We start from the raw sequence: 26,637 nt of genomic DNA on the forward strand, positions 1-26,637 counted from the left end.
TGAAGGTTCTAATGAGAGGAGATGTACAGGCGTAATCTGGAAACAGAGTTAATTGGTATGAAAAGTACGATAAAAATTAAATAACGATAATGTTCTAAAACATTGCTTTAACCATTTAATCAAAAATACTGGAATGCAATCCGAAAGAAAATTTCTTTAAATGAGTTTTATTTTTTAAGGGCTTATTTCATTCATTAATTAGTATACTAAGAGAATTAACTATGAACAAGTTTTACGAGAAATTTAAGTAATTTTCTACTAGGCTAAAATTCATCCGTAAAAATAAACGAACCAAGTGGTACTGTATTTGAAGGTAATAGTGTAATTTAATTATAGCCGATACTTTGTTAATTTTGAAAGATTATGATTCACGTGTTCGCTTAGTAAAATGTTACAATGTAGGTATTATCCTATTGTGAACGACTGCTTTGAAATTATCGTCAAATCACCTTCGTACGAAAATAACTGTACACATGTCACTTTAATGCGCAATCTATTATTCACATTTCATTTTCAGCACTATATTTATCTCCATCTTAATTTTCTTTTTTTAAATAGCTATTAATACTGATATAATTTCCGAAAAACACGCGACAGAGTTTTAAATTCACGGGCAAAAGAAATAATGCCTATTCTAGCGTACGGTACATGTTATTGGTAGGTAAAATTGAGTACAAAATAATACATTTTCATCGATATGCTACATAGGTTTCATGTGCTTAAATAATTGTTTTTCGTATAATTATGTCGAATAGAAGCTACAAATTCGAGGATGGTCTTATTTATCTCCGAATCGCTTTTCATCGTTCACGTAAGAGATATTTTGTCTGTAGTCTAGTGAATGTTTGTTTTCATAAGCAAATAACGGTTTTCGTCATAGATGGTAAGTGATATTAAAAATGAAGAGAATAATGTTAATTTTAATAAATGTGAAAAGCAATGTTAAGTAATTCTACATTTGTACTGGAGCCGTAGAGCAATTTTTTCGTGAAATATGTGTGGATCGAACGTTACACGTGCGTGCGTCATACTACAACCGCCTACGACTTGTTCTAATAATTTAATTAATAATTAAAAAACCTCATAAAAGAGAAATATATATATTAAATTTGCTGCTTGTATTTGATCCGTAACGTCTTATGTTTCTGGTATGATGATTTTCCATGTTTTGTAATGTACTCCCAGTGAACATAAAATAGTTTAAAATAATATTTCTTTTCAGTTATCAATTTAATACGTATTAATTATCAATTTCTTACGTTACTACTTTTTGTTTGTTCATTTGCAAGTCTGAAATATGTTTAAAGTTAGTAAAACAAAGGAAACTTTATTAAGTCTTTACAAAGACTTTATTAAGTCTTTCTGTTTACAAATTATTTGTGCTTTCAGTTTATAAATAATAAACAGTGGAATATTTGTATTAATACTGTGATTGATTTGTTATAAATCTTAATAGCATGAAGCTTTAAGAAGTACCTTTCTTTCTATTGAGTAAAACGAAATTATGTTAGTCTTAACAAACTGAAAATAACCGCTTGAAAAATATTTTTCTGTATTCTTTTATTTTTCTAGCTGAAAAAAGTTGTAGCTTATTAAAAATCAGTTTTCTTTAATTATTATTGAAGTTTTGCATTCAGTATATACCAGTGTTTATGTATTTTAATTTACAGTAGCTTGATAATATAGTAGTCAGCTGTATTACAAATAGTCTTAGCATATACAATTTTGTATTATAATGTATATTGTTATTATTATATATTTTGTTGTAATAATGATGTTTAAACAAAATAATGTTAAATAAATCTAAAAGTTATTATAATGTGTTTTGTCATCAAAAATTGTTTGTTTTATTTTTATATACACTTTTGTAATAATTTTATGTACTTACTATTACTTAATGTATACTCGTATATATTTTGCTTCTCTACCCTATTCATAGTCGCCATAAAAAAAAAATAAAAAATAAATACATAAATAAACTGTTAATATTGTATTAACGAGTTAAATAAATCGATGCTAACAGAACAATATTACGTAATTGCTCGTTTGTAAAATAAAATTTTTGTTCTGTTAAAATGGTAATGGAAAAAAATTGATGTGGGCACCACATGACTTCCTTTCACGCCTATTAAATTACATATGATATTTTTTGCTGCATTTCATTTAAACTTATTTCATTTGAAAGTGAGATGCGATCCTCCAATCCTTTAATAAAGTGAACAGTTACACAATTGCATCACATTTTTTTGTGGTGTCCGTATCAGCATTTTATATTAGTTGTATATAATTTTGTTTCGCGTTGCTTAGTAGTTATGCGAGAACGTGTCGGATCCGTAATCATGCACACAACGGTTCGAATGTGACTTCATCATATACAAACGAGCTCATATACATACTTCACCATATACATATACATACGACTTCATCATATACATATTTTTTTAACTTTTTATTTAATCTAAATATATTGATTTATTAATAATTATTAACCTTTGTAAAAAATATTTCATTTAATATGAAAAGTAAATAATTTTTTTTTTAATGCTTTTATTTACAGTCGCATCAATAATTATAGTCATTAGCGACTAAAGTAACACTATCATGTAGTATTACATAAAACAATAAAGAAATAGGAACAATAAATAATAAACATAGACAAGTAACAACAACAAATTAAAACTAAAATACATAAATCAGACAAAAATCACTAAATCTTATTCTTCATTTCACTGTAGGAGAGGAACCGCAACAGACGTTTTATAACATCTTTCCGGTTTAGTAAAAATTTCATATCTGAACCCAGGTCTATGTTTTGTCGGATGGTTCCAAAGATTGGGCAATTAACGAGCAGATGGTGCACGGACCATTTGACCTTGCAAACCTCGTAGATATTCTGAGGCGAGCCAAATAGATGAGTCTGGATAACCCTGGTGTGCCCAATCCTTAGCCGAGTTAACTTGACTTGGTCTCTTCTGTTGCTCGGGGAAAGAGGTTTCTCGAGCACATTCTCCCGGATGTTATGTAATGCCGTGGGAGGACTCAGCAACCAGAACCTATTCCACTGAGCCGGCAATTTTACACGGACTGATCTCATAAAGTCTCACATGTCGATTGTACTCGGATGCTATTTATTGCAGCTCTTTTGGCAGCCTCATCGGCCAGTTCGTTCCTGAGGATGCCACAATGGCCAGGAACCCATCCAGTACCGCAGTCTTATTTATCCTTGAAAGGATATCGTGAATAATCTGGACGATGGATTCAGAACGTCTACAGTTCTAGCTCTCAAGTCGGTAATTATTAGGAAGCTATCATCGCTACGGATTTCGATAACTTTCAAGGCGGAGTAAGTTGCAAAAGCCTTGCAAAAGAAAACAGAAGAACAGACATTATTAAGTTTATATAATATCTCGGTGTCGGGGAGTACAATAGAAAGTATATAAAATTTTATTTTATCTATTTTATGTACTCCAAATATTTCATTAATTAAAATTTTATTTTACTACAGCTCTGGAACCAATGAAAATAAATACCGCTATTATCGTTGAAAAGCTGTCAAGGAGAGTTTATTGCTGCAGTTAAGAAAAAGTCAAAAATTCAAATTTGTTTGGATTTTGGGCTTTTTTGGACACTTTTGGTCAAGTAGACGGCAAAGGTAAACGGTAATGGTAAAGGGGAGGGGCAGAACTAGATGTTACAACCGTCCCAAATCCAAAATTTCAACATTCTACGGCTAATCGTTTTTTAGTTATGCGAGATACGTACAGACGTCACGCCGAAACTGGTCAAAATGGATATTTCCGTTGAAATCTGAAAATCGAAATTTTTCACGATTAGAATACTTCCTTTACTTCGTACAAGGAAATAATTAGATAGAATTAAACATTTCAAGAGACTTGTTATTTTCATCCCTCCCTTACTCATACACACGCGCACAAATCTACACACACGTAGTATTCTTTCTACATTAATAATGAGACGATTTTTTAAGGTTTAAAAAGTAACAAAAGTTAACACATCATCTTCTTAGAAAGTTATCGAGTAGTTTTTGTAATTCTTGCGTCAAAGGATAATCGATTTGATAAATCAGTATGCATTTTCTGGAAGCGTTCTTCATATTTAGTTTTGTGTTCGTAACGGAAAAAAAACTTTTTCAAGTTATATCTAGCGAACCGCTCGATGAAATAGTCAGTTTTGTACTTTTTTAACCTTTCCGCCGTCTACTCGATAGGGCAATTTCAACATTTTATTACTTTGTTAACAGAATAAATAAAAATTATGTTCATAAATGTTTTTAATAGATTCCTGTGAAGGGTTTATCTTCTAACTAAAGTGTTTTTTCATCATGACGCCTACAAATCACTTATTCTTGTAATTTAAAAATATGTTTTTGAATAATGAATAGATACAAAAAAAAAATTTATCTCTGATTTTGGTTCTATAATATTTATACAGCCATCTAATCATTTAATACCCCCTCTCGGTAGGATTCATATATCCCTTTTTTGTTACGTGATTCCATTTATCGATTTATGCATGACTTCATACGCACCTGATTTACTGAAATAACAGTTATAATCCTTTTGTTTATATATATATTAACCAGAACATTATTTAAACCAAATTATAGATAATAGTATTATATTCATTGTGTTATATTAGCGCTAAAACTAACTACGCCGATTACCGTACTCAATATATGCACATTAAAATTTGGCCCGGCACGTCTTTGACACTGGCCAAAGTTAAACTTGTTTATTGTATTCTACACTCTCATTTTCACTCGTCCACATTGTTCGACAGATATCGGTAGCTAAACAAAAATTTAATTCTGTAATTAATGATCGGTTATTGTTGGACTCTGAACAAGTATATTTTACGACTCTATTTGATTTTATTGTATCTACGATTATATTATACAATAATTTCTGATTTCTTTCGCCGTTTATCTGAGGAATAGCGAAGAACAGATTTCCGTCGTGGAGTAAAATTGTTTCAATCTTTTTTTTTTAAATTCGCTCATAAAAATAATTGTAAACCTCAACAACGCTTGCATACAGAGTATTTAAAAAGTAGGTTGTCAAATTCTGGTAAATGGTTACTGATGTAAAAATGATGAAATATTTTTAACAAATATATGTTCGAAAACGCTTCATTATCGCAGTCGTTATTTTTTCTTATAAATTCGTATCCTAAAAACGAATTGAGGTGTTTCACTGAAATTTAGTATAATTGTTTATGGTACAGTGTTTTACGAAATAAATAATTAGTGGGTTAAATTAAGTGGGTAATAACTTAAAGTGGATTTAAGTTACCAAATTTTGAAGTGGTGAACAATTTTTAAATTATTCTAGCTGACAAAATTAGATGAATTTTAAGCATTTTTTTCAATTTAGATAATATAAGACAAAAACATTACAATATTGTATAAAATCTTAAGCACTTCATTTTGAACAAAATTAAACCAATTTTCTTTTCATCCTGTTAGAATACGAGTCAGAAATTTGACTCGTAGTCATTTCTGATTATTTTATTTATAAGTTGGATTTAATATTAAGTTACCGTATAAATTTTACTTAAAATATATTAATTTATAATGATTATTAATTAATTTCTTTGAGTGTTCAATTTAATTAAGTTGTTGTGCTTTTAAAATACTCGTTATCATCTAAGAATTTTACACTCAAACAAACGACAGCTGCTGATATATTTATATATATGTAAGTACAGAAAAGTAAAATATAACAGATATAAATACAGTGAGTCCTCTCTTCAAAATAAAAACTTCGAAATCAATAATCAGTACAGTTAAAAAGAGTATGGCTTCTTATATATATATATATTCCATTTCTTAAAATCAAATAAAAAGGATGGAAAACAAGGCGAAGGGGAAATGTGTCTGACAAACTTTATGATACAGAGGTTGTATAGTGAGAGCTTGTAGATGTCAAGTTAGACGACCAAGGAAGTGGCAAATACATATAACGAAATTATCAAGAATGCATTGCATTAAAAAAAATCATCAGATTTTCCACAAAGCTCTTATGTCAAGCAGATTTGCAGATTTTCAGAAAAATTCATGTCCAGCTACTGACTGGTTCTTTGTAAGAGGAATTATTTACTAATGGCAACGGAAAGAAATACTATTCTGTTCTTAGATATAAAATAGTTAAAAATTAACGAATGAAAATTTATTATGCTTGAACGTATAAACTAGAGTATTCCTATTAAATTTTGCTTTTATTTTTGTGATAAGTGTAGGCAATCAATGTCGTGTAAATAAATGGAATTACAAATACTTATTGAATGTCCTTGATTATATAAAAATTTTCCCTTCCTACCCGTGGGTAATTTACCGTACTCATTTGAACTCGGGAAAACGTAACCTGTTAGGCTTTCTTCGCATCGTATATCTTGATCTAAACTTTCAAATCGGATATTTACTGATGTGTAAAGTATTCAATTTTTACTCAAAATGTAATAATATACCTCAAAATTATAATTATATAATTTTCATCATTTTATTTTTATTACATTTTTTGTAATTATTAATTTAGGTTAAAAAATGCCCTTGGTCTTTACTGTGGTTTAATTTAGTTAAATTGTTGCGTAAACGTACGATTTATTTCTTAAGTATACGAACTTCGTACGTTACGTACTCTATTATAATATTTTTGCTCTAAGCGAATTTTAAAGACAAATTTATTTCAAGTAGGATTTTAGTAAGTTTTCTTTTGTTCTATTGAATTATTAATTAAACTAAAAGAATATATTTACATTATAAAAATGTACATGTGTATGCAAATATTTGTTGAACCATGTGTTATGTGTTTCAAAAATAAAATGGATTCCGTTCTCTGTAGTTCGTTTTTCCTTTTACGAAGGAACGAAAATAGATATTTTAGAAACAAGTATAAATACTTGGTTGGAACGTAGTATAAACACGTACTTATTTTTCTTGCTCGGTTGTTTGTAATGCACCCACGTTTATTACCCACTTAATAAATACGTTTGTATGAGAATTATGCGAAATTCTTCTACTTCTACCTTTTCATGCTGTTATTGTAAAAGTTATATTTTCCTGTAAATTTCATTCTAAAAAACATTGTGGTTACGTTTGCATATATTTGCGGAAGTGGTTTTTTTTTCAGAATCATTAAGATTTAATACTTGTTTCTTTTTTTTAATTTTTCATAACATGTAAAAATTATAATCACGAAGTTTTGTAATAATTAAACTTGCTAACATATTATATTATTTATTTAAATATTACAGATATGTGTAGTATGAGGTAATAGCGGAAGTTTTAAAAGTAGTAATCGTAAATACATTATAAATTATTTAAAATTCACTCACGAATATTAAAAACAATGTTTATTTTATTTTATTTTTAATAAATGTTACGCAAAATATTAAAATCTACATCGACGAACATAAATGACGGAAAAGAAAAGTTAAAAACTTGATATAATATTAAACAAGTTTTTGGTATTTAACAATTACGTTTATTTGTATTCTCCATCGATATATGTATTTTTGACAGTTAGAGAAAATTTATCGTCGATTGATAACAATTATGAACCTGTCATTTACTGTTTGTTATCTTTGAAGAAGACATTTCCCGATGGAGTTATTTCATTAATTGAGAAATTATATCGTTATGACTGCTTTTATAATATTACAGTTATACACTTTAAATATATAAACGGTATTCTAGTTCAGTCATCTAATATTATGTAGTATTATACTATTTTATTTATATATATTATATTTTATATATTTATTCGTATGTATTTGAGTCTATAAGTTTATTCGACAATTACCAAAACACTTTAGAGCAAGTAGACTTGTGTTTTTTGTTTCTCATATCAGATATCAAGATTTTTATTGTTTCGTTCGTAATAGGAATTCTTCATTGTCGATTAGCAATCTGTTCTGTAACATTCTATCGAATGTCTAAGTAAAAATAAAATACTCGTATTTACTATTGAAATCTGTATTATAAAGCAGTTTAAGTAAAGGATGAATCTCATATTCGGATATTCGATACGAATGATCAGATTTTATTACAAATATTTTTATACAATTGCATTGGTTTTTTTAAGATCGTGAAAGCCTGATAAACTACGATTGAAATCGGTTTTGTTTGATTCCTAACTGTTACTCTACAAGCCTACGTAAGCCCGTTTTTGTCTAAGAAAAGAAAGGACTGCATTGAAGGGAACAAAATCAGGCTGATTACCTCTCTTCCTTTTTTAAGTTTTCTTAGAATTGCCAATAGTTATCTTGATTTAGTTAAAAAGTGTACGGGAATTTACTTAATATCTCATTTTATTAAATTATCGATGATATTCAATTTTACCGATATTATTGCTGTAGGCATCAGAAGGCGGTGAAATTTCAATATTGTATTTATAATATTATTCACTAAATGGATGTAAGTAGTATTCTGATTATTATTCGGACTTCAGAAGTCATTAAAAGGAACTTTTCAAACGTATTTAATTTTGTATACAAAATGAGCTTTGGATGAAATGCTATATTATTTTCTAGATTATCCGTTCAGACGGCGATTTTGCCGACTTAGGCATTTGTAAACCGTACCGCTGCAGTTAATTTTTCCCCCACAATTAGTATATTTACAACCGGCTCCTTAAATGGAACCATATGTAAATCGTTTGATAATAAGCACATGATACGGAGTTCTTAAGGAATTCCCATAATACGTCAATACTTTACTAACGTTATCAGTAAGCAAGGTTATTAAAGTTCATTAGTAAATGATTTTTTTTTTCGTAGTCCACAAAATCAAACGGTAAACAAATAAATACTCAACCAAACAAATATTCCAGCGGTAGCGAGTCGATAGTCTCATAATGTAGAAATTAAAAAGAGCAATAAACTTGTCACTATAAAAAAAAAGTATAGAAGTAAACAAAAATATCACTACATTTGGGGATAGTACTGCAAGTTGTCATTGAGTAGTTCCTACCTCTCTCTTTTTTTCTGTTTAGCCTCCGGTAATTACCGTTCAGATATTACTTCGAGGAAGAATGAGGATAATATGTATGAGTGTAAATGAAGTGTAGTCTTGTACAGTCTCAGTTCGAACATTCCTGAGATGTGCTGTTAATTGAAACCCAACCACCAAAGAACACCGGTATCCACGATCTAGTATTCAAATCCGTATCAAAATAACTGACTGTACTAGGATTTGAACGCTGGAACTCTCGACTTCCAAATCAACTGATTATGGAAGACACGTTCACCACTAGACCAACCCGGTAGGTCGAGCAGCCCCTAGTCAAACACATGTAGACGTTTCCACTTTCGGACGTCCCCGCTGTTATTAAACAGATTGATCGTTAAGTGGTTGACATGACTTTCCAGACGTTGTTGGTATTTAACAGTGTACTGTGTCACAACCTCACAAACTGTCGGAGCTATTCATGAATCACATCGTTCCATTTGAACCGTGGCGCTTCCACAATTGTTCTCGTTACCTACGCTAGAATAAAACCGGAAACACGTATATAGTCATTTTACATTGCATTTTCCTGTTGCATCTCGCCTGACATCGTTTTATAAGTTTGAGATTCCATTTATATTTCTTTTCTTAAGTAATCTAGAATCTGATAACCACCTTACCGTCTAATGAGAACATTGATGAGGAAGATAAGTAGAAAGCCTTTAATAACTCATTCAGCGATGTCCTTAATACAAATGGTGTTTTGTTCTAGGCGGACACGTTATTGTTCGTTTTATTTTTCATCTATAATTTGCGATGTTTGTTATTTTTATATATCCCTTCTAAAGGAGACTTAAATAAGATTTATCCCCAATAACCTGATGGACTCGTATTATATTAACGGTATGCTTTTCTACTGTGACTATTGCCAATAGGATATTTTTGACTTAATTATTAGATTATAAGGATATAAAATGTAAATTAATTTAACTACAACAATTTAATTGTTGGCTGTTGTCAATGATATCTTTTGATGACACGTACAAATGTAGGGCTCCAAATATGTATACGTGACGGGAGATACAAGCTAAGTAAATGTGGACTACCGCTGTCGGTGTCGGGTGTGGCGGCTGTCTGTGTGATACGTAAAAAAAGCGGTTGGTTTAGAGAATTGGTTGGTTTTTTGTTCACATCTGCTCTTAGTTCCTTCCAGTTTATACTTTTAAACTTTCTCCCACTTGTTGCAGTTTCAAAAAGATTTTTTTATAGCGGTTTTTCGTATTGGCAATGAAGTGTGTGTGTGTGTGCGCGCGCAAATATTTCATGTTTGATTATAAAGCTACATCATTTTGCAAATTACCTGTTTAATAATTACTGTACCCGTACTGAATATAAAATTATTTGCACGGTTTTGCTTATTTATTTTGTACTAATAACTGTATATTTTGCCGCGAAGTAGACAAGCAAAAAAGTAAATTATTTAACATTAGATTCCTCACGCGATGTAAAAATTATACCGCAGTGTAGAATTATATCTGTTTTCCCAACAAGTTTTATGTAGTCGATCAGGAAAACATGAATCTTCTCCTTAGCAATTATCTATAATATATTTTAAGTGGAGATCTCATCTCTGCAATTATTTATTTATATTTTGCATCTTTGAATTCCTGTAGACTATCTACCGGTCCTGTTTGTTGTGACCGTTTTCTGCACAGCATTTCTGATCAGTATAGTACTGAGATTATTCTATTATAAATTATTGTAAAAACTTAATTGCTGCAAATATTTTTTTGTTAGGAATCATTAATTTATGATTTATTTCTTAAGGTTTAATTTTTTGTTTGTAGGATATTTAAATTAATATAAATATTCTAATTTGATTTTAGTTTAGTACATTTATCGTAGACGAAACTTTTAAAATAGTACAGGCAATTTGTCATCAAAATTGACTTTTCTTCTTTCTTTTTTCCTGTTTAGCCTCCGGTAACTACCGTTTAGATAATTCTTCAGAGGATGAATGAGGATGATATGTATGAATGTAAATGAAGTGTAGTCTTGTACATTCTCAGTTCGACCGTTCCTGAGATGTGTGGTTAATTGAAACCCAACCACCAAAGAACACCGTTATCCACGATCTAGTATTCAAATCCGTGTAAAAATAACTGGCTTTACTAGGACTTGAACGCTGTAACTCTCGACTTCCAAATCAGCTGATTTGGAAAGACGCGTTAACCACTAGACCAACCCGGTGGGTTATCAAAATAGACTGTATTTGAAAATCCTTACCTACCGACTGATCTTTTCTCCATGCGTTAGGGGTGATGAGGGAAGCTTAACTCCAGATTTTTAACACCCTCCCTCCCATTCCTCCCAAAGTTTTTAGAAAAACTGAAAAAGTTTTTGAAATGCGTTTTTCTCTGAATCTATGCATTTTAGAGAAAAGTTTTAAAACAAAAAATGTAGAGAACATTCTCCCCTACAATTAATGTCTGTGAAGTTATGCCGTATAGTTTGAAATTGAAATACTAGGTGGCGCTGAAGTTGTAAAAAACTAGACCGGTTTCGAACACGAGCCCAATTCATAACATTTTCACAATTTCACAAGCTACAGCTCCAAAACGGTAAGTCGTACAAGAAAATTGTTTAAATAAAAATGTTCTGTTTTTTTTTGTTGAGATTAACAACTTTTCCAAATGCAATACAGACGAAAAACAATTTTTTCCGGTGAAAAAACCAAAAAAACACGTTTTTTACAACTTCAGCGCCACCTAGTATTTCAATTTCAAATTATACGGCATAACTTCAAAGACATTAATTGTAGGGGAGAATGTTCTCTACATTTTTTGTTTGAAAAACTTTTCTCTAAAATGCATAGATTCAGAGAAAAGCGCATTTCAAAAACTTTTTGTTTTTCAAAAATCTATGGGAGGGGATGTTAAAAATTTGGAGTTAAGCTTCCCTCATCACCCCTAACATATGGAAAAAACATCAGTAGGTAGGTAAGGATTTTCAAATAAAAATACAAATTGACTGTACTAAAAATATTTATTAAGAAATGATGCTACGAGCTTAATGAATAAATTTCTCATTAAACAAATAAACAAATAAATACAAATGATAAATATCATTTATAAATGATTGTTATAACTTCGCAACAATGTTTACTTGATTCATATAATCGATTGTTATTTTTACGTTAGTTCAATATGTCATTAATAAATGTTTTGCAATCTCATTTTAGTTCCTTTACTGATTCTGAAGGAATATTTGTTTGTAGAATGAATAAAAGGACAATTTATTAATACTATTTTTATTTTATTAATACCAATATTAAAATAGGTATTAGAACCAGAACTCACCTTGGAATTTTTAATTACAACGTGAAAATATTGGATCTCTTTAATTTTATTATCAATCACTTACGAACGGAGAAATGTGAAACAAAACCAGTGAGAAACAAAAACTTATAATGAAATAAAATTTAACTTTTCTGTATAGTAAAATGATGACTTTTATTTTGTGGCGATTTTTTTTAGTGACTACATTCATTCTTTAGATATACACATTCATTGCAAACAAGCAAAAAAAAATTGCGTATTAAAACGATTAGCATTTTGATGATTTATTGAAAGCTATTTATGTTGTTATTGTTTTTTTGTTTTTTTTTAATGTCGATGCGGGTAATATAAAAATGTAAATTGCGTCTGCGAATGTAGACATCATAATCCTAGATGTTTATGTTCGTTGGCATATATCCAATTTCTTGCTGGTATTATTTAACTTATATGCATGATCTTTATTTATCTCATTAAATTAATGAGACAAAAAATGAGCTGACATTAGAACAGCAGGTTGTAATTGTATTGATAAGGAAGTATATTTATTTGTTCTTTTAATTAATTATTAAATATTTATGAGAAGGAAACGTCGTTTAAACTTTACTGCGGTTAAACATTTGTTTCTCTCAATTATTTCTTCCTTTAAATATTTCCTGATAAATTAAGTGTGTACACAGTAGGTCTGAAAAGTTCCCAACTAAATTTATGTAGTCGATACATGTAGCGGAATCTCTCGGAAAGACCAAGGAACTATGTAGTATGATGTCTGACGAATGTGTGTACAAACGTTTTGAGTTTTATTCGGCCGCGTACGTTGCGTTCATGTGACCTTGTGGGAGCTCGCGACGTGGAACAGAGAACCGCGATAAAATGTTGTGATCGACTTTAAATATTTTCGTTGAATCTTATTTTATGATACAGCAAGCATTCGGTGATGAAGCCGCATCTCGTACTACAACATAAACATGGTGGAAGCGATTTAAAGGCGATAGAGAGTCGTTGGATGACGACGATCGAAACGGGAGGCTGTCAATAGCTGTTCACGACGAAAACATAGCGAAAGTACGCGCGCTCCTGCTCGAACAACCTCATCTTATCCTTCGGGCCATAGTAGAAGAGCCAAACATCGGTAAAGACGTACAATTCTAACAGAAAAAAATGAACCGCCAAAAGGTGTGCTCTCGTTTCGTTCCACCCTTCTTACCGAAGAAAAAAAGAGGCTGCGAGTCGGCGGAGTTCCGCGAACCAGTCTGCGAGGTGTTACGACGTCGGTCCTGCAAGGGCAGTTCTGCGAGTTGTATGGAGTTGTACGAATTAGGCAGAGAGTTCTGCGAACCAGTCTAGCGAGACGTACGACGACGGTCCAGCGTGGAGAGTCACAGGTGTGAGTCTGCGAGACGTCAGTCCAGCGAGTAGAGTATCCAATTCGATTCGATTAAGGTGACGCCACGAGTAATTCAGTATCCAAGAAAGCACTATCGGTGAGTTGCAGTAAAACTTAAGCGTAGTAAAGCGCAGTAAAACAAAGCGTATATGTGAAAGAAATAATGCAATAGACTTCATTCAGTAAGATAGACAACAGAAGGGATTTGCAAGTGAATTTTATAAGATTGCTTGTTAATGTAAGACCACCGGTTAAAAAGCGTTAAAACTAGCGTTTCTTTTGTTAATGGGTCTGAATACTAGTTTTCTGTTTATATCTGGAATAAATTCGGAACGATTATTTATTTTAAACTCTCTCGTGTGTAATCTGTATTTACTTATTTACTAATGACATTTGTCACTATTTGATGTGTAATATCTTGATTGTATTATTTGTTGATTACGCTATGTATTTTTTTATATTTTTATGTCATGCTTACAGTTTTGATTATGTTATATAATTATCGTTTACTACTATTATCCTGACTGTTATTGTAGTTGTAATTACTGTAATAACATTTGTGTTTATCAACTCTTTCATTATTATTATCGTTAGTGTATTTATCACCATTATTATTATTAATTTGCCTGATTGTAATTTGAACATTTTAAACCAATAAATTATATATAAACATTATAAATTGTCAACAACCTCTCAATATCCTGGTCGAGCAGCGCGGAACCACACGCGACAATACATTATCTGACTGAATGCATATAAAGAGGCCACTATATCCATCCCTCTCAATAATATTATTTCTGTCTGGCATATACTGTAAACAACCGACGGCAGTGTCTTCGTCTAGACAAACAGTACGGTTTGTCTCTTTACAGTGTCCTAAAGTGTACGATCTCCTACCACTCCGTGCCTTGTTAACGTTTTGTATATGAAATCGAGATAGGGATAGTTTTTCATATCCTTTTTTTGTTCAGTATTTTTTTTATGAAATTTTTTCTTATAAATACTTGAAATGTACCGCTTTTAATTTGTTTTTTTTTTTGAAGACGCTTATTTATTTTGGTTTAAAATTATTACATGGTTTTTATTAAATGGTTTGAAATTTCTTGAAAGGAAAAATATTTCGGCATTAAATACTATCAATTTAAAATACGGACATGTCATTTTGTTCCTCAAACAAGAAGTAAATGATGCATATACTATTTCGTTGTAAGGAAACTTGCTGGTCCAGATTTTAACGTTTAGATGTTATGCGGATTCCCGTTTCGTTGTGTTTTTCTTCATTCATGCTGTACCTAACATTCTGGCTGATACCATGTCATATCATATTTTGTAAGAAAATCCATGGTGGAGAGCAGGAATTCAGTAAACTTTGGATTAGTAGTTAGCATTTACTTTACGTGAATGGGTCTATCGTATCATTCAGTGTTGTAATATTTACCTAAAGAATAGTATAGATATTACAAATCCCACTAGCATATAAGAGCTTTGTTGTGCTTCTACATAAAACTCATTTTACATTGTAATCAAGTAATGCACAATATTTAAGGATGCTTTAATTCGAGCATCATTTCTCTCCTTTTCTACTCGTCCTAACACTTTTCATTTCGAATTTTATGGATCCATCTGATTTTATCTTGGAAAATCTTTTATTTTAAATTTATTTGATCATCCTATGAGACTCGTTTTTATGATGCAATTATGATGTAATTTATTTTTATAACTTATAATTCTGGTTTAATTTTTGGTCGTACGTTTTTTGTTAAAAAAAACAATTTTGTTTTTTGTTTACTACGCTTTGTATTATTTCTGTTTTCAATAAATTATTAATTTATTGATGCCGTCGGCACTTCATTACGCAGCTTCCATTACGCGTCGTCATCTATCTGAACCGGAGCCTTAGTAGTTACGTTCTTGATGACAGTCACGTCTTCATTTTAAGTAAATGAAACATTTAATTCCGTTCATGTGCGGTAAGACATTTTATAAAATGTCAAGTTACATTTTCATTTACTTGCATTGTTAAAGTTCCATATCGAAACAGTATTGAATTAATTTTGATTTTATGACATTCCAGACGGTTCATAACATGTTACAGGTACCTAGAAGATTAAAAACCGGTTTTTTTAGCTTCGAAGTGGTTAGATATACTGTTAAATAGTATAATAAATTATTGTTTACTCTCTCTCACTCTCTCTTACTCCGAAAAGTAATGAGGCTTGTGGACGTATATGCATGAGTTTATTTATGCGGTTACTTTAAAAGCCAACAAATAAAATTATTCTCAACATTTTTCGCGTTAGATTTTTCATATTAACTTTTGTATTTCCTGTCTACATTATAACAGCTTCGGTCGGAAGTGAGTAATATTTTATGTTAAACATTTTCGAATTAAACGTTTTTTTTTGTAGAATTCTAAATTTATTTTAATGATTTTAATGTTTGAATCTTACGTGAGGTGAATCAAGGAAGTATCGTTATTTATATGACGTAGGTTGTGTGTTATTTGAAATAAACAAGAGTTTTAAATTAGTATTTGCTACTGTATTAGTACTTCAGTGTCAAACGATTACTTTTGTAATAGTTTTAGTACGGTCGTTCTCTAAAAGGCATAAGTTTCATTATTGTGGGTTAAGGCTGATCTGTATCAGAATTGACAATATCACCAAGGTCAACCAGTACTTTGATGTACTAATTTCTTTTTCAATCATTTCTTATGAGTTATTCTGTTTCGTACTGTTCTACAATTTGTACGCTGTTTAATAATTTCTGTATATGATACGACAGCCACTGCCGTTCTTGTTAATCGTAAAGGATGTATACCTTCACATTTTTTTAACTTCTCACAATATTGAATATCGTGTCGTAATTATTAATTAACATTGTTTAAAAAAAAAATAGTTAATCATGCCATTTCGTGTTATAGTTTTGTGATAATTTATTTAATTTATAATTTTGTCGTTTCAGAAATCTTTCGTCACCAATTGTCGTACTTGTATTATAATTTATTTTTTAATAGGAAATCTGCTGGTGCGGTACATATTTAAAAGTATAGAAAAATATTCTTACTTTGTGGTGTTTTAGGCTAGATAGCACGAAAAAATGACATCATGAAAGCTAACAAGTCGAACAATTAAGGACTTTTAAAACTTCATGAAATTGAAACTGTTGCAAGAAATCTTTTTAAGGGTCTGTAAAATAGAAAATCAAATTTTTCAAAATAGAAGACTGTTTCCTTCTTTTTTTAAGAAGAGAGGCTTCATCAGTATATCGTGGTCGGTGGGTTATCTATTATAATTCCCACGTTTAGTAATTTAAGTAATTCAAGTTCAAATCGTAAGGAAAGACAAAGATTGAAGTACGAGAAGTAAATAACTGATAATGGGGGTTTTGCAAATACGTTGTGTTAAAAATAATGGCGAAAAGAATAGAAAAGTGGACGATATCAATAAACAGACTGAACACAAAAAACAAAAATGACGGGAAGAAAAGGTTGAAACGTATAAAACTTAGCTACACGCACTTAAGTTTCATGTTTAAGTTCTTCCTCTGGCAGGAAGAAACAATTGGAGAACAGTGTACAATGCGTGCAGTGAAAATAAAAGCTTATGATTGGAGAAGGTCGAAATTGCATTACAACCGAATCCTAATCGTTAATTTTTTATTTATGCACGTTTAATTTATTACCGTTTTCGTGTTTTATTAGTTATAATTCATTATTATGTAATTAGTATTAATAATTCAATAAAAAATTAAATTAAATAAATAAGTTTTTTTTTTTTAAATAAAAAAATGTAACTAGGCGTTTGAATGTATATTGTATCCGTAAGTACACTAAATTAGATGTAAAATTATTATTGCATAATTCTTTTTTATCCAATATTTAGATTTTTTTATTATTTAGAATTTTCAAATTCTTTTTTTTACGATTGTTAATCATTGTTTGTACTATTATACAAGTTAACCATCTTCTCTGTCTTTATCGGAAGAGTCACTTTCACTGCCACCACTGGTCTATGTAAGATAAATTTATCCTTCATTTCATCGATTAGCGGTTCCATCTTTTTATGCTCAGTTTCAGCTTTTTTCATATGTTTGCAATATGGTTTCCAGTCATTCTTATTCATTTCATTCCTTTTTTCTTCAGCTAATTTTTTTTTATTATTTTACCTTACAATTTTTATTACTGTACGGTCTCTACGTACTTTTAAATTATGCAAAAGAAATTTAATCTATAATTTAATGAAATTCTTACTATTGCACGTATTTACTTTTGCCCATCCTGATGTTTGCCGTTGTGTAAAAGTTCCTTTGGCGTTTTCGTTTAACTGCAAATCTAAACGTAAAAGCTTTAGAAGAATAAATATTGAAACTATTTTCTTTTGTTAAAAAAAGGAAAATATTTTCAATTTTTTTCCATTTTATAACACAGCTTTATAATTTTAAATGGTCACTAAATTTTTATTAACGTGCTCATATTTAGCGGTCTGAGTTAAGTAAAATGACTGTACAATTATCATAGCGATCATTTTTGTTTTATCAGGACAGGTTTGAGCAGTTTAACCGCCGAAATAGCAGTATATTTTTCAGATAGATCAAAAACGCTTTCTACAATCGCTGCGTGGTAATCAGCTGTTCTCAGTCCAATTCCAAAAAAGATGTCCCCCTTTATAAACATGTAAATTTTCAAACGGGTTTTTCTTTAGTCTACTATTTTTATTGTTTTGCATTTTTCCATCTCCGGTACGCAGAAGAATATTTCGGAAAATACTGAAAATTATGTTTTGTTATTTATTATAGTAAAAGTAAACTTAATCAATTTTTATTGCTGTATCGTTGAACTGTACATCTAATAGTTTAGATTAGAAAATATTTTCTCTAAGATAAATTTTTTTAAATATATTTTTCCTTAAGTTTTATTAAACTATTTTTAGTGTTTATCTGTTAAGATCGCTGCCCGTTTGTTTGGCTCATCGCAGAAATACTGCTTTTTTACAATGCGGTACGACTTGTTCAACTAGGAGCAAGGTTTTATTTGAACAATAAACCGGATCCTCATCATCTGGTCCAGTGCTTCGTTCCATATATACTGTGCAGTAATCAAAAGAACCGGTAAAGTTATTTGCTAACAGGAAATTGAAATGAATTAATGCGAATTGAGATTTTACCTAAAGAAACGCGGTAACTTTATTTATGGCATTATTGTAAATATTAGTTTGAAATAATATTATGTGATTTGTTTTTTATGATATCTGTGATTTTTTCCGATTAAAACTTAAGATATACTCGTATCGTAACGATTACACGTTGTAAGAGGTGAGGAACTCGATTAATAATTTTCTGTAAGACGATGTATTAAATCCTTAAGGATGTGTATAGTTATCGACTTTCTTATTTTTCTGCTTAGCCTTCGGAGCCACCGTCAGGTATTACTTCAGAAGATGACATGTACGAGTGTAAATGAAGTGTAGTCTTGTACAGTCTCAGGTTACAATTATCAACTTTCTCTCTTTTTTCTATTTAGCCTCTGGAATCACCATAAGGTATTATTTCAGAGGGAACGTGGTGTAAAAATATATTTTGTTAGAGAAATTAAGTAATTATTTTATAAAACACCGTTATTGACATGAACAGAAGAACCGGCCTAGAAACACCTAAAAGTAAACAGAAGTTGAAATCGCTGAAATAGGAGTTTTAAGGCGTGTAACTTATAAAACTAGAGGAAAAGAGAATGGAATGATAATATAAGTGAAAGATGCAAAGCCGTTAAGATTACTTAATGCACGAGAATACATTACGCTAAGCGGCTCGAGAAGTGGTACCGGATGGAAAAGGCGGATTGTGTCTTCCAAAAAAAAGGCAAAAATTGTACTTCCTATAGTTGTTTATACAACAGCAGAAGTCAATTAAATTCAATTTATTTATTACCCTGATAAATGAGTTGCTGCATAGTAACTCGCTTACATTTGTAATTTATGCGTATAAATTACAAATACAGCCGATTCACAAATCTTTAAATAAAATAAGTGTGTAAATAGTAATATAAAGTATCGAGATTCAAATTAATTTCATTTAATAAAATCATTTACAATCAAATAATATAAAACAGTAAGTACTCAACTCAACGTACTGTAATTAACACTCAAATTTTATACGCTTGCATTTGCAACAAACAGCAGTCCAAAAATAAACATAATAAATGGTAATTAGGTAATTAAAATTCAACTTTGAATATAGTTTCTATATAAAAAAAAAAGCTAAACTTCTAGTGAGAATATAACTGTAGTATACCGATACATTAATAGTAGTATAACCGATAAATTATTACATTAAATAATAAAACCAAATTTATGATTTTAAATGTAGATAACGATTTAAAATTGAATAAACCATTGTATTATAGATGACGAGGATGAATTTAAATTAAATTGCCTAAGTTACTTTATACTCAGTAACAATATGGAATTACTTGTTGGGGTTAGCGTATATCTAAGTAATATTAAATAAATACTTTGCAAAAAAATATTCGTCGAGCCTCACAAACGCACACACACACACACACACATACACGCGCGCGAGCCGTCATTGTGTATGTCCGCGTGTGTGTATGTGATCATAGTGTGTGTGTGTGTGTGTGTGTGTGTGCGCGCGCGCGTATTAATAAAATTAAATTTTATTAACTATTGTGTTAATAAAAAAATAATTTGGCACAAGATAATTCAATCAACCAAAATCAAACTGAGTCCTATATAATGCATCAAAATTAAAATATACTTGAGAAAATATCGAAATTAAATAAACTATGGTACGAAACGAAATGAAATCCTTACGCATCTAAAAACTCTGAAAAGTTGGATTAAATTATTAAAAAAAAATTATTGTAAGACGTTTGATTGTAGTTTGGAAAATTAATATATTGTTTCTTAACATTTAATCCTGAAGACATGCGTTATCTTTAAGTATAAGAAAAAAATGGTTCCGCGTTGTGAATTTTTAAGGTCATCAATAAACGTGAAATCCACGCATAAATTATGCATTGTGCATACAGCTAAGCGGTTTTCATTTAGTTTGTCTTTACCCTTACACGTGCACCTAAGTTTTCATCGTTAGTCTCTAGGACTGATATAAATAAACCGACGCTTAAAAGCAAACAAATATTCGTGTCAAGGCCAAGAAGTTATCAGCAGTGCGTGCGTAGTGCAAAAACTCACTAGTTTAGTCGGTCCTTATCTACTGTCCCGTTTGATTTCGGTTTATATTTATGTCATATATATGTGAAATTGTACTTTATGTATGTTATAGACTATACATAACAGAAAAAAATTACCAACTTTGTGAAAAATATCGATACTGGGAGGAGTTATTGATGACGAAAAACATACAGCGGAATCTACGAGACTGAAGCGAACAGCGAACCGTGTCCACAATATCCGAAATGAAAGAATCAGAACGAGTAACCTAAATACCCTTAATAAAACAAATAAAATAAATCGAACAGCCGTTGGAAAATTTGACGAATTTTATAAACATAAGTAAGGCTGAAATTTCAGAAGTTTTCCTAAAAAGCAAAACGTCTAAGACCTCAATCGTAAATGATGATGCTCACCTTCCTAATATTAAACGAACTAATTTGTTTAAATTGTTGCTGTTATTAGGATTTAAATTGTGAGTATAATCGGCGAAGAGTTATCAAAGGCAGAGAGATAACATCAAATTGTGACGTCGGAATTATCTGCAAAAATTAGAGACTTTAGAAATAATAAACTTTTTGAAGATGTTACGGTAGGTTTCTCCCTCCCCCTACATCCCCGAGCCGGACGTCCAATAAAGTATACTCGACTCGGGGACGTGTCCTTTCCGGATCTTTTAATTGCCTTCCTCTAATCTCCAATGGAAGAAACCAGGCCCGGCTGTGCCGTTCCCAGCCCCCGCGCCGGAGACCGGGTCTCGGTCTTTCCTTTTGCCAGCCTCAAACCGACGGCGCAGAAACCGAAGCCGCCAAAGCGTATCCGGGAACCCACACCGCCGGCCGGGTCTCGGCCTTTTCATTCATTCACACCCAACGAACCCCAGGAGTCCACGATCCATCACGGGAACCCATACACCAGAACATGTGAGCCCTCAGGATCGGGGCTGTCTGCCCAGCCCTGCTATAAACCAAAACCCTCAGTATCCCAGTCGTTTTGCATCATCTTCTTTTATTCTGAGGACTGCTCTTGCAAATATTGCAAAATTATGCCAGTTTGCGGACATAGCCAAGAGCCACTCCGAGAGGTGCTCCGGTCGGGTATGCATCAGTCCTGCATTTATACGATGTTCCTCCCGTCGTCTGCACACAAAAATAGTGTGTTAGTGTGTTCGGCATCGTCAACCGCATCGCAGTAACAGCAGATGGGTAACTCTCGCCTACCAAACCTATGCAGGTATTGTTCAAACGCACCATGTCCCGACATGAGTTGGGTTGTGTGGTAATCTAATTCGTCATGATAGCGATCTAGCCAAGCATCCAGGTCCGGGATAATTTTTCTGGTCCATGCGGCCACTGCTGAACCCGCACATGCCACCTTCCATTGTTCCCGTATTATAGAATTGGCCTCATCTTTGGCTACACCGGACGCCCTTAGTTTTCGTCCTTTAATCTGCAATTCTATCGGGGGCACCGAAGAAAGCACGCACAGTGCATCGTACGATAAGGTTCGTTACCCCGAAACTACGCCCAGACCGAAGCGACATCCTATGAGTGCTGATTAATTTTCTTCTGTTGTGCTTGACATTAACCGCATCGGCCCATACCGGGGCGGCGTTAGTAAAGATCATACAGCGTCAAAAAGTGTGATATGATGCGGCCGTAAAATCAGCGCAATGAGGAATTTTGGCAAGCGTTAGCACGAGGCTATAATCTAATAAAGGAAACCTTATTTATGTGATAATTTAATCCATACCGGAAACAAATCTGTTTTTTTTAATGTCTGTCTTCTATTATGTGAATTGAAAAAAATCGGTTGATTATCAAGCGGAAATGAACAGATGTTTTTAATTTGTTAGAAAAATGTGAAAACTGTTACCGACTAACAATATGGCGACAATATGGTTACCAACGAGGCGTTATGGTTAACGCCTCGTACCAGTGTGAGACTTGAACGAGTACGTAGTAGTTCTTTATGGCACAATGTGATATTGTAAACTGGCTCCATGAAGCTTTGGCTTAAGTGGCATAACGTCTGAACGTCTGTAAATAATTATTAAAATGTAATTCAGACTTTTAAAAAAAATATACCTGAGAAAATGATATAGTTATGAAAGAGAGTTGCCATAGCTGAGACAGAAGGCTACACAATATTAAGATTACCTCCGTTTGCTGAGTAATAGAATTTATTGGGTCAGGTAAAGAGCTACGTCCCTCGTAACAATAAAATATTCAAATTGAAAGACGAGAAAGAACCGTGGAAGGTTGTTGTCTATTGTTATGTTACGGAAAAAATTGCCGCGATTGAATAAAACACGTTTTACTGCGGAGGGGGAATCTGGCACCTCGAATTGTGCAGGTATCGTTGTTGACAAATTACTATCTTGAATTACGGTGAATCTATTGTTAGAATTGAAATGGCGTATGGAAGAAGCTAGTCCTTAATCGGATGATAACTCAAATTAAAGATTATTAATAAAAGGCGTGTATACAGATGTGTGGTTTCTATTTGTTGTGTATAATGTTTTATTTATTTTGGAGTAAAATTTTCATTTTTTCCCAGGTTAATTCGCTGGTAATACATTTATAACTAAATAAAGAAATTTTCGTAAGAAGATATTATGTTCTTTGTTTCTCAATTAAAAAAATCAAAAAAGAGATTTTTTAACCTAAAATAGCAGTAAATAGAACGGAAGAACATAACGGAATGATTTTATACTACAACAGTTCGCCTCCACGCAATGTAAATTATTTTTGTTAAGTTCAGAACATGCCTCTTCATTGTTTACTTGGCTTTGCTTAAAACAGACCTTGTCTAAGGATGAACAGACTTTGTTTGTTTTACTTGAAGAACATATTAGGTAACTAACTCATTTGCTACCCAAAAAATATTTATCTGTATAGAATATAATACATCAGGGAAACATCGGAAGTAAATTATTGATAAACGTCACCTATTACTTTAAAAAATCATATTTTTACTATTATAAATGTATGTTGTTAAATGATAAAAACAATACCCTTTAGTAATGTGTGAAAAAATGATAAATTTTACGGGATTCTAACCCAGAACCTTCTAAACGAACCCACTCACTCACTACGTAGGTCGGGGTATATTACGCGTACACTATACGATTCAACCTAGCACATTAATCCATCACGTGTTAATAAATAAAAATCAGTGTATTAAATGCATGTTTAATTTTTGAACAGGGGAAACAGTTTTGTTTATGTTACTTATTAACTTCAAACAAGTTCCACACGAGCAACTTCCGTGGCGCGTCATCCATTTCACGCCCCACATTATGAAGAATATCTGGAGCTATTCCATTAATTACAACTTCAATTTTTCTTTTTAGTTCATTTATGTTGACAATTCGAGATGGCCAGAGAATTGGTCGATCACGGCAAATCCAACGTTGAGGAAATTGTTCATGTAGGTAGTCCCTAACAGATAAACACCAGTGTATCCATTGATTCGGCGAGGAAGAATGGTCCGATCACTTCGCAAAGAGTCAACGCATACCAAACGTTAATTTTCGGACTATCACGTTGTGTTTGTCGAACGGCATGAAGGTTCCCGCTATCCCAAATCCGACAATTACGACGGTTAATTGATCGGAAACATGGAAAGTAGCTTTGTCAGCGAAGGTAACTCTTTCTAAAAACGCATTATCTTCGTTCACTTTATCAAGAAAGTCCATGGAAAAATTGAAACGACGTGGTTTAACATCTTCAATTGCATGCACCGACTGAATTTTGTATGCATGAAGTTTTAGACGCTTGTGTGGAATCATCATGATTGTCGATTGCGGTATTCCCAGTTCTAAACTCGCACGAGTCGATTTATCCGGGCTTCTCTGAAAAGTTTCTCTTGATACACAACTTTTTCGGAGACGGAGGTCTGTCGGCACCTTGTTTTGTGTACTACACTTGCTGTATCCTTAAACTCCTGATACCAACGTTTAATGGTGTCTTTATTAGTAGGATCACGGCCGTATTCGAAAACGAAAACGTCTACGAACAGTAATAACAGATTCGTTTTTACGAAACCATAGTATGCGCATTACTTTCTCCTGTACGGTAACCGTTGCTCAACTGACGATCCCTCTTGTCGTTACATCGCGCCGGTATGTTCATTCCAGGTCATCAGTAACTCTAGTACGTTCACTAATGTTTGAAAAAATCAACGCACGCTATAATGCTTTGTTCATTTTTTATTAACCCCCCAAAAATATATTGTGCATTGTTTACATATACTTTTACTTATACACCACTTTTAATGTATCCATATACATAAGGCAGTATGTAATTATAATTTTTTACGTAATTACATATTTCTTCAATCCACATCATATATATTAAAATCAAGTTACGAAATTTACTTTATTTTATTGCTATAAAATAATAATTTATGATCTTTAAAATGGTGTACTGGCGTACTATTGGGAAATGTTCCGTGGCGTAATGACTATAGGCTAGCATAATTGTGTTTATTATATTTATTGAACAACAGCTGGTTCAGGTCTGTAACAACTTATTAGTTGATATCTGACATCTCATACACACTCATTTTTTAATCATACTCGTAGGTATGGAAAAAATACGAATATTATATTTTTTATACGTTTAGTTAATATGAAGTCGATAAGATAATTAAATTTCAAGCACAAGTGTGGAACCAACGAAATGCCGAAATTGATCGCCGAAATTTTTATGTTACTTTTTTCGACCTAACTTGGATTTGGCTAAATAAACCACTTCAGTTAAAATACGGCTGTCTGAAATAACGTATATAATGTATGATAAAGAAAAATGAAATGTATTATTTTAATATACAAACGTACGTGCTTTGAAAATATAATTCATATAGATTAATTTTTATATGTTTAATAATCTTTGATCCAAGTATTTCATAAAAAGGCTCTTAAATTCTCTCTAACTTTTCCAGCTCTGTACGTCGATTGGGTAGAAAAATTCTACGCATCTTCAGCATAAAAAATATATTTTTATATGATTATAATAATTTGTATTCATCGGCATACGAGAGTTTGTTAGATTCCGGTGGACGGGCATCACAGATATAGAAATGAAGATAATTTAAAAGAAGTTTCTATATCTACCTGCTGAAGGAGGTGATTTCGATCGTAAGTATTAAGGGATAAGCGATTCAAGTTAGCATTGAAGACAGTCCGAATGAAGAAAGACTACAAATTTCAACTCCCTCCGGAAAGGGAGCATATTTCTTCTCCAAACACTAATGCACCGGAAGGCGTATTCCTGTTAGGCTAAAAGGCACTAGCACCAAAACGACTTCAGGGGATGTGGGCTGAAAGGACACGCCGGGAGTACGAAACTCGCCTAGTCTCCCACGTTCAGCCCCAGTCAATTATTTCTCACTGGTCTAAAGGACGAAACGCAAATAACAACTCCGTCCTTAATTAAAACACAAATATTTATATCCGCCACTAAATAAATAATGATCCGCCCGATAAACGAAAGAAAGACACAGCAGCAAGGGACATTTGTCCAGGCTCTGCGATTAATAGGGAGATAATAAACTCCCGCTATCCTTGCGTTCCGTTCCGTCCCGTTAACATTTATTAACTTTATTTTCTAAAAAAATTGTTTTCTGTAAATTGTATTGAATAATGGTCATGTAAAACAGTTAAAAAAGAACTTAATCTTATCCGGTGAAAACTGCTTCCTCTTCCCGACAGCTAAAGTTTTTCAGGTGAGTTTTTGTCTGTGTTTGTATAAATATTAC

At 32.0% G+C, this 26,637-nt stretch overlaps 1 protein-coding gene across 3 annotated transcripts in view; it reads left to right on the plus strand.

Annotated features, from left to right (window-relative positions):
* The window catches only part of LOC142334251 (facilitated trehalose transporter Tret1-like), a 220,480-nt gene that overhangs the window by 95,842 nt on the left and 98,001 nt on the right, over window positions 1–26,637 (plus strand). The gene's annotated exons all lie outside the window — the stretch shown is intronic.

The sequence above is a fragment of the Lycorma delicatula genome, chromosome 1, assembly GCF_047948215.1.
Source record: "Lycorma delicatula isolate Av1 chromosome 1, ASM4794821v1, whole genome shotgun sequence".
NCBI lineage: Eukaryota > Metazoa > Arthropoda > Insecta > Hemiptera > Fulgoridae > Lycorma > Lycorma delicatula.